Source organism: Canis aureus, chromosome 1 (assembly GCF_053574225.1).
Source record: "Canis aureus isolate CA01 chromosome 1, VMU_Caureus_v.1.0, whole genome shotgun sequence".
Taxonomy (NCBI): domain Eukaryota; kingdom Metazoa; phylum Chordata; class Mammalia; order Carnivora; family Canidae; genus Canis; species Canis aureus.
This window is the reverse complement of record NC_135611.1, coordinates 8,474,328-8,482,015: the sequence shown is the minus strand read 5'-3', so window position 1 is coordinate 8,482,015 and position 7,688 is coordinate 8,474,328.

The window sequence follows — 7,688 nt, the reverse complement described above, 5'->3', positions numbered from 1 at the left end:
CCTCATTGAAGGATGGGACACGCAAGCTTCTTTTCTTCTGTACCCCGAAGCTAGGTGGGTTGGTTAATTCAGGCAAAACAGGTTTGGAGCCACTCCTTTTGCATGTCTGGCATAGATCTGGCATAGATTAGCACTTAATGTGGGGGGCCCTTAGCACCTATTGTTCCAACCTCCACCGAAACTCTGAAACTCTGAACCGAAGGGACATTAAAATGGATGCTGGCGGGAAACCATTCACTGAAAACATTTTTACACTTCCTTCCAAGAGAGTGCCTTTTGATGTCAAGTCCTTTGACCAGCCACTGCTAAGATTTGACTCAGGATAGGGAATTTTATTCATACCAATACCAAAGGTATGCTCATTATTGTTATGCAACAAGATGTTTGCATGACCAATATTTTTCCTTCCCACTCCCCCAAACCTCCTACTTTTCAAATGTCTGCTGTTAATTGAAAAGACTAAAATTACTTCTATATAAAGTATAATTAGTGTAAATGCCTTACTAACCATTGACTGGTGACCTTACGTATTTACTTACATTCTACATATTTGCCTTGGGTTCCTCACTTAGTGATATAATGCTACCTTTTTTACAGTTCCAATGTCTGACCCTTGCAGTATTTTCTCTGAGATAAATCTGACTTTCAGCACATTTAAGGTATGCTGTAACCTTCAAGAATGTAGCTGAATAGTAAATTCTAAGATAGCTACCCTAAAATCGCTGTAGCAGTTTTTAATTTCTGAGGGTGGCCAGTGTATACCATGCCAAGGTATGTCCCTTGGGCATAGTGATTGATGCTTTTGAGCTAAAGGTAATTGGAAACAGCAGACACAGGAATGGCTCTTTCCCTCCTCCTTTCTTCCAAAAAGCAGGGCACATTTTTCCCTCTGTAAAGGTGATATACATTTCTATTTGTAGGGTGTTCTTTCCAGGAGGATCAGAGAGGCCCTGAGATGAGAAGAGATGAGATGAGTCTGTGTAACAAACCTTATTCTTAATCACTGTGTAGTTCCTAGTCTCCTTCCCACAATTTATTTCCCTAGAGCACAGTCACTCTTCCTCTGTCTAGTTACTTCTCTACAATTTATTGCCCTTTCTTAAAATTGCATATAAGCCCAATTCTAAATGCTTCTTTGGGTTTTTACTTTTTTTGGGGGGGGGTTACTTTTTTACTTTTTTTGAGGGAGAGAGAGAGAGAGAGCAGGTGTACATCAGCAGGGAGAAGAGGAAGAAAGAGAGGGAGAGACAAAACCCCAAACAGTGTCCACGCCCAGCTCAGAGCCCATGCAGGGGCTCGATCTCATGACCCTGACATCATGAGACCTCATGACCAGAGCCGAAATCAAAGTCTGCTGCTTAACCCACCGAGCCACCCAGGTGCTTCTGGGTTCTTATTTCTTTTCCGTGAAGCCCATGCCCATAAAAATATTAACATCAATAAAAAATATATGCCTTTTTGCCTGTTATTTTGTCTTTTTGTCAGTTTAATTTGCAGGATTATGATTGAAGAGGTCAGAAGAGAAGTTTTTCTTCTACACTTTGGGTTTATATCCTTTGAAAAATGACAGTGGAAAAACAAAATTTCTGGTAAGGAATTAGGCTTTTATTGGTGGGATTCAGGTCATCCTAACCCCAAATATATGACTCCTTGACATACTGAATGTTTGAAGCTGAAGGAGTTCCTGGGCTTCGCCCAAAGCCGGTCAGAGGTGTTCTATCACAGAGGAAAGGAGCATCGTCATCTCCAGAGATAAAGGGACACTGAGAGGGCTCTGAACACCTTGCTAAGTTTCCTCCAGTTTGCGCCACTTAACTCAAACTCTTTGTTTTGTCATATCTTGATGTGACTTTTCACCATCCACCATACTCAGGGTGGAAACTCAGTTTTCACCAATCCTTCACGTCTTCATTTCCTTATGGAGACCCCTGGGCAGCATAAACTTTCTCTTAAATAAATTTGCTTTGTTTATTCAAAGAGAGTCATAACAGCCCAAATTCAAGGGGAGGAGAGTGTCAAAGAACTTCTAGATGTGTATTAGAATCACCAGAACTCCTTCGTCTTGCTCTTGACTTAGTTGCACACCTCTTTTTAAGGTCCTAATGAGCAAATCGAATTCAGTTTACTTCTGTGACCTCCACCCCATTCCAAACTGCCATCACCCCTCCTCGAGGCTCCTACTCTTCTTACTTCTCACCTTTAGTCCTGAGAAAATCCATTCTCCATTCGGGGAGAAGACAGATCTGTTAAAGTGTGCACTAGTTTGCACCAACCCCCGATTAACATCCCCTTGTTACTGCCCATCACTCAGAATAAAACTAAAACTCCCTATGTATAAGACTGAAATGATTTACCACCCCCCCCCCGCCCCATTCCCCTTCATCTCTTCCTGACCCATTACCATGTTCCAGCCATGCCAGTTTGCTTTTGCCCAGAAATATGCCAAATTTTGTTACACCTCGGAGATTTTCCCAAAAGGCTTCCCTGCCTAGATCTCCACATTTTTTTCTCATCCTCATCCTTCGAGGCTCAGAATGAGGATGACTTCCTCAGAGAGGCCCTTCTGGATTGACTCATACAAGGGCCACCAATCCTTGCCCAGTTACTATCTACCTCATCAGTAGCACATTTGTAATCTAGGCCTTTCTGTTCATTTGCTTACTTATTTCGTGTCAACTCTTTCCTCCCCTTTCTTCCCCCATTCCTATTAAATTAATCCCTTTAAGGGCACTTTAAATAACGTCCTTTATTCCTTATCTACCACACCAAGAACTGTGACTACGATACAGTGGGTGCTCTGTTAACATTTGCTGAAATATCCCCTCCACTCAGGACGTAGTGTATGTCCTGGAACATAGATGCTCAAGAAATACTTGTTGGATATTGAATGAGTTGGAAGGTGCAGTCTTGCTCCACGCAACTCAGCAGTCTCCACGACTGGGTCTCTGCCTTAGAATGAGAGGGCCCTGTAAATTGCCTGTGTTCTTTCCTAGGGATGCTGTAGCAAAGTACCACCACCTGGGTGGCTTGGAACAGTAGGAATGCATTCTCTCCTAGCTCAGGAGGCTCTAAGTCTGAAATCAAGGTGTCGGCAGGCAGGGCCATGGTCCCTCCAAGGGCTCTAGGCCAGAATCTGTCCTTGCCTCTTGCAGCTTCTGGTCCTCATTAGCAGTTGTTGGCATTCCTTTGATTAGAGCTGCAGTACTCTATTCTCTGCACACCCCTTCCATCTTTGCGCTCCCTGTGTTTCTTTTTTTAAAGATTATATTTATTTATTCATGAGAGACTCAGAGAGAGAGAGAGAGGCAGAGACACAGGCAGAGGGAGAAGTAGGCTCCCTGCGGGGGAGATTAATGGGGGACTGGAGCCCAATGGAGGACTCTATCCCAGGACTCTGGGATCACAACCTGAGCTGAAGGCAGATGCTAAACCCCTGCGCTACCCAGGTGTCCACCCCTGTGTGTTTTTATTCAGATTTCCCCCATGCAAGGATCTGTCAGTGGAATAGGGTCCACCCAAATCCAGTTTGGTCTCAATCTAAGTTGATTACATCTGCAAAGACCCTATTTTCAGAAAAAGTCACATTCACTAGTATGGAGGTTAGGACTTCAGCATATCTTTTGGGAGATGTGATTTAACTCACACCAGTACCTAACACAATACTTATACTAGGGGCTCCAAAGGGAAATTTTCCTTTCAACCTTGACTTTTCTCTGACCCCTACTTGAATTTTCCTGCTTAGATTGGAAGGCAGCCCTAGCCCTGAATCTAGGCAGTTCCCTTATCCAAGGCTCTGATACCCTCTGGGCCCTTGAAAGCCCGTCCTACTGGGGGCTCAGGCCTGATGCATTTATTGAACCCTGTGGTTCCCAGCTGCTACACATTCCTTTGGAGCCTACTACTAACATGCTAGGATAGCTTTCACATGGTATATCTTGTATTGGATCACTAAGAGAATTTAATATTCATTCTAGTTGTATAATTTCATTGTATGATAAGCTTTTTTGTTGGGTAGAGGAGAAAATCTGGGAATCTAATGACCATTTAAACATTGCATTTTTCCTTAGAAACATTACATTGTAAATTGAATTTATAATCTAAATTACAAATAAACTCTTAGAATGGAATTGCACAGGTAAATTGGGGAACACCTAGATAAAAAAGGTTAAAAATGATGCAAGAATCAAATAACACTATGATCGTAATGTATAGATCACAGGGTAATGACACCTGAAAGTGATATTGCTTCTAGGAGTGTATTTGTACTTCAATCACTCCAAATCTAAAGGAATGAAGTTCTAATATAGAATATTAATCAATGGCAGAGGAAGCACAGTATTTTTTTCTTTTTTATGGTTTGTCAGGACTTTTTAGTGTTTTAGAATCTCAAACGTAGGTAGAAGTTTATTTTTCTGTAAATGTTGGCCCTAGCTTTTGAACCCAGTGAGCTAGCAACTCACTCTGTCCTGCCATAGAAAGGGGATTCTCTAAGAAATGGGAATGTGTCCAGGTAGTAGTGTCACCCAGAGCAGCGATGGCAGTTCAAGACTACCCTGAGCTGGCCATAGGAGTTCTGGCTCTCTGCTGACTCTAGGGAAGAATTCTAAAACATTCTTCCATTGCTGGCTTAATGGAGGGGCGGGGGTTATTCTCTGGAATAGAACATGCCTCCTAAATGTCTAGGAGGCAAATACATTGCCATCAACTCCTCACAATAAAGGGTATTTTGCATATATATATATATATATTTTTTTTTTTTTCTTTTTTTTTTTTTTTTGCCGTAAATCAACAGGATTGTGTTACATAAGTGCAAGATTCCGAAGCAATCAGAGGGGCCCTGGATCCTGGAAGTGGAGAGGGTAAGAAAGAGTGAGCTATTTCTTTAAATTGTCTGCAAATAGGAATCTTTGATGTGAAATAGAGAACAACGTGAAGCTAAGCCTGATGTGCCAAGGACTCCTAGAGGAACAATGTTTTGTTCGAGTGTCACCTTTCTGAGTCAACAGGTACCCACATACCTTCTATCAGATCTTAAACATCCTCAGAGCTCATTGTTCTGGAACATAGGCATCGTTCCTTTGACTTCAGCACGTTCCCAGCTTGCAGGATCTAGCTGCTGTTCAAAATAGCACATTTTCCCAGAAAGCAGGTATGTGTCACTTTGAAAAGGACAAACTAGCCACCCTATATCTTGAAGTGGATCTTTAAAAGGGTTTTGAAAGCCCATTTATCACCAGGCTATTCTTAAGTAGATGGAGAGAGGAATAGAATATTCATATTTATTTATCAAACATTTCTTGAATCCCTATTATGTGAAAATTCTTCACTCAAGGTACTAGCAGCATCATGCAAAGATGATAAGACAAAACATCTGCTGGGAAGCCTGAGTGGCTCAGTTGGTTAAATGTTTGCCTTGGGCTAGGTCATGATCTCAGGATCCTGGGATCCAGCCCCACCCTGGGCTCCCTGCTCAGTGGAGAGCCTGCTTCTCCCTCTCTCTCTGCCCATCCCCCAGCTTGTGCTTTTTCTCTCTCTCTCTAATTAATAAATAAATAAATAAATAAATAAATAAATAAATAAATAAATAAATAAAATCTTAAAAAAAAAAAAAAAGGCAAAGCATCTGCATTCCAAGAAGGATAGAGAATTATTGCAATTTAGGGGAAAGTGTGAAGGGTGCTCTAAAAGAAGTTGAACCCAAGGTGGGGTTTCTAAATAGGATGACATCACTTCTGACAGGGCAGACCTGAACTTTGACAATAAGATTAACAATAAACAGAAATAATCAGAAGGTAGGGGAGGGGTGAAATGGATGAACTTTCTCAGAAGGGAGAAAAGCATGAGTGAAGGCACAGGGCTGGGCCTCTCTGGAGACAGAGTTAGCCAGTGTGGCCTAGCCAGTGCTGGCCTAGCCAAGTGTGATATCGAGAAGAAATAGACCATGAGGCTGGAGAAGTAGGTTGGGTCCAATTCTCAAAGAGCTTTGATGTTAGGTTAACTGAGTCACAGTTTTACAGGTTAGGAGAAAGGCAAGGTGCACATGGAATTTATTGTCTGAGCTGGAACAGTTTTGAGGTGACAAGTGGCACTATGAACTTTTGTGCCAGAACAACAGTCATAACCTGGTACTGGTCTGGGCAAACTGGGACCTATGGTCACTCTAGTAACCGGGAGGCTGTCCAGAGAGAAGCTAGAATTGGGAGGAGACTTCCAGAGTGCAGGCACATGGGGCGGGTGGGCCTAGGAGTCCTGTATTCATTCCCCACGGTGGCCACCACAAAGTACCACAAACTGGAAGCTTAACACAGCACATGTATATTCTTTCATGATTATGAGAGCTTGAAGTACAAAGTCAAGGTGTTGGTAGGGCTGTGCTGTCTCTGAAGGCTCTAGGGGAGAATGCTTTCTGGCCTCTTCTTGGCTCCTGGTGGCTGCCAGCCATCCTTGAATTCCTTGGCCTGTGGGCGAATTGATGCAGTCTCTGCCTTCCTAGAGTTCTCCCTGTGTGTCTTTATGTTGTCTTCCCCTACTTATCTGCTTCTGTGTCTCTTCTCTCATAAAGACACCAATTATGTAGGATAAGGGTCTCATCCTACTCCTGTATGAGCTCATACCCACTTACCCGCATCTGCAAAGATGCCACTTCCAAACAAAGGCACATTCTGAGGTTCTAAGCAGGTTGTGAATCTTCGGGGGACATTCTTTAACACAGTGTAAGTACCAACAAGGAACCTGAACGAGTGGAGGACAGCTTGAGACCTTCAAAGACAGGAAGGCAGGAGGCAACAGAAAGGCAATGAAAAGGAGAAAGTCTGGGGATGCTTCTCCCTCCCCCCCCTCGATTCTGGAAAAAGGGAAGACATTTATTTAATACTAGAAATCAAACCAGACTGAAAATGGGGAGATGGAATGACTCAGCTGCTCTTAGCTCTGTCATCTTGGACGAGTCATATGATCTCTGAGTCTGTTCCCTCCTCTATAAAATGAGGATATTGATGTCCAGTAAAGGTCCTTCTGGCTCTAGAAGCTATGACTTTAGGAGGAACAGGTGGAACCATGCTGCCTAAACAGGATAGTTTCAATAAGACCCTTTGCCATTATCATCTTTTAGCAAAATACATATATCTATCAGGCAGCGTTTATGGTTCCATACAACAGAAATTGGTTATCTGGAGCAAAGCGGGAGTTTATTAGGAGGCTATCAGGGGTTGGCACCAGGAACAATCTGATCCAGGTACCCTACTAGGGTGGGTCTTGCACCCTTCCTGTTTGAATCTCCCGCCCCAGGGTTAGAGTCCTGGGCATGAGTGCTATTCCTGGGCACGCCTCTCAGCTGTGCTGAGTAGAAGCAAAGATAAGATTTCTCCCAAAGGGAGATGGAATTGCTGATAGAAAGGAGGCTTGGATGAGAAAACCTGAATATATAGCCAAGACGTGCTTGGAATTCAGCTGAGCATGAAGTTTTTAATAGTGTATTTAGCCACTAATAATTTACACTATAGTTGTTGCTGTACTACTAATATTATTACCACTATTATTTTAATCTAGTGTTTAAGATCTCATATTCTGGAGTCAGAACTAAGTCTGAATCTCAGCTCTGCCCCGTAGTAGCCGTGTGATGCTGACCAGCTGTGACAGACTCAGAAGCCCAAGGTGTGATCCTCTCTGCTGGAGAAGTTAGGTGCTTG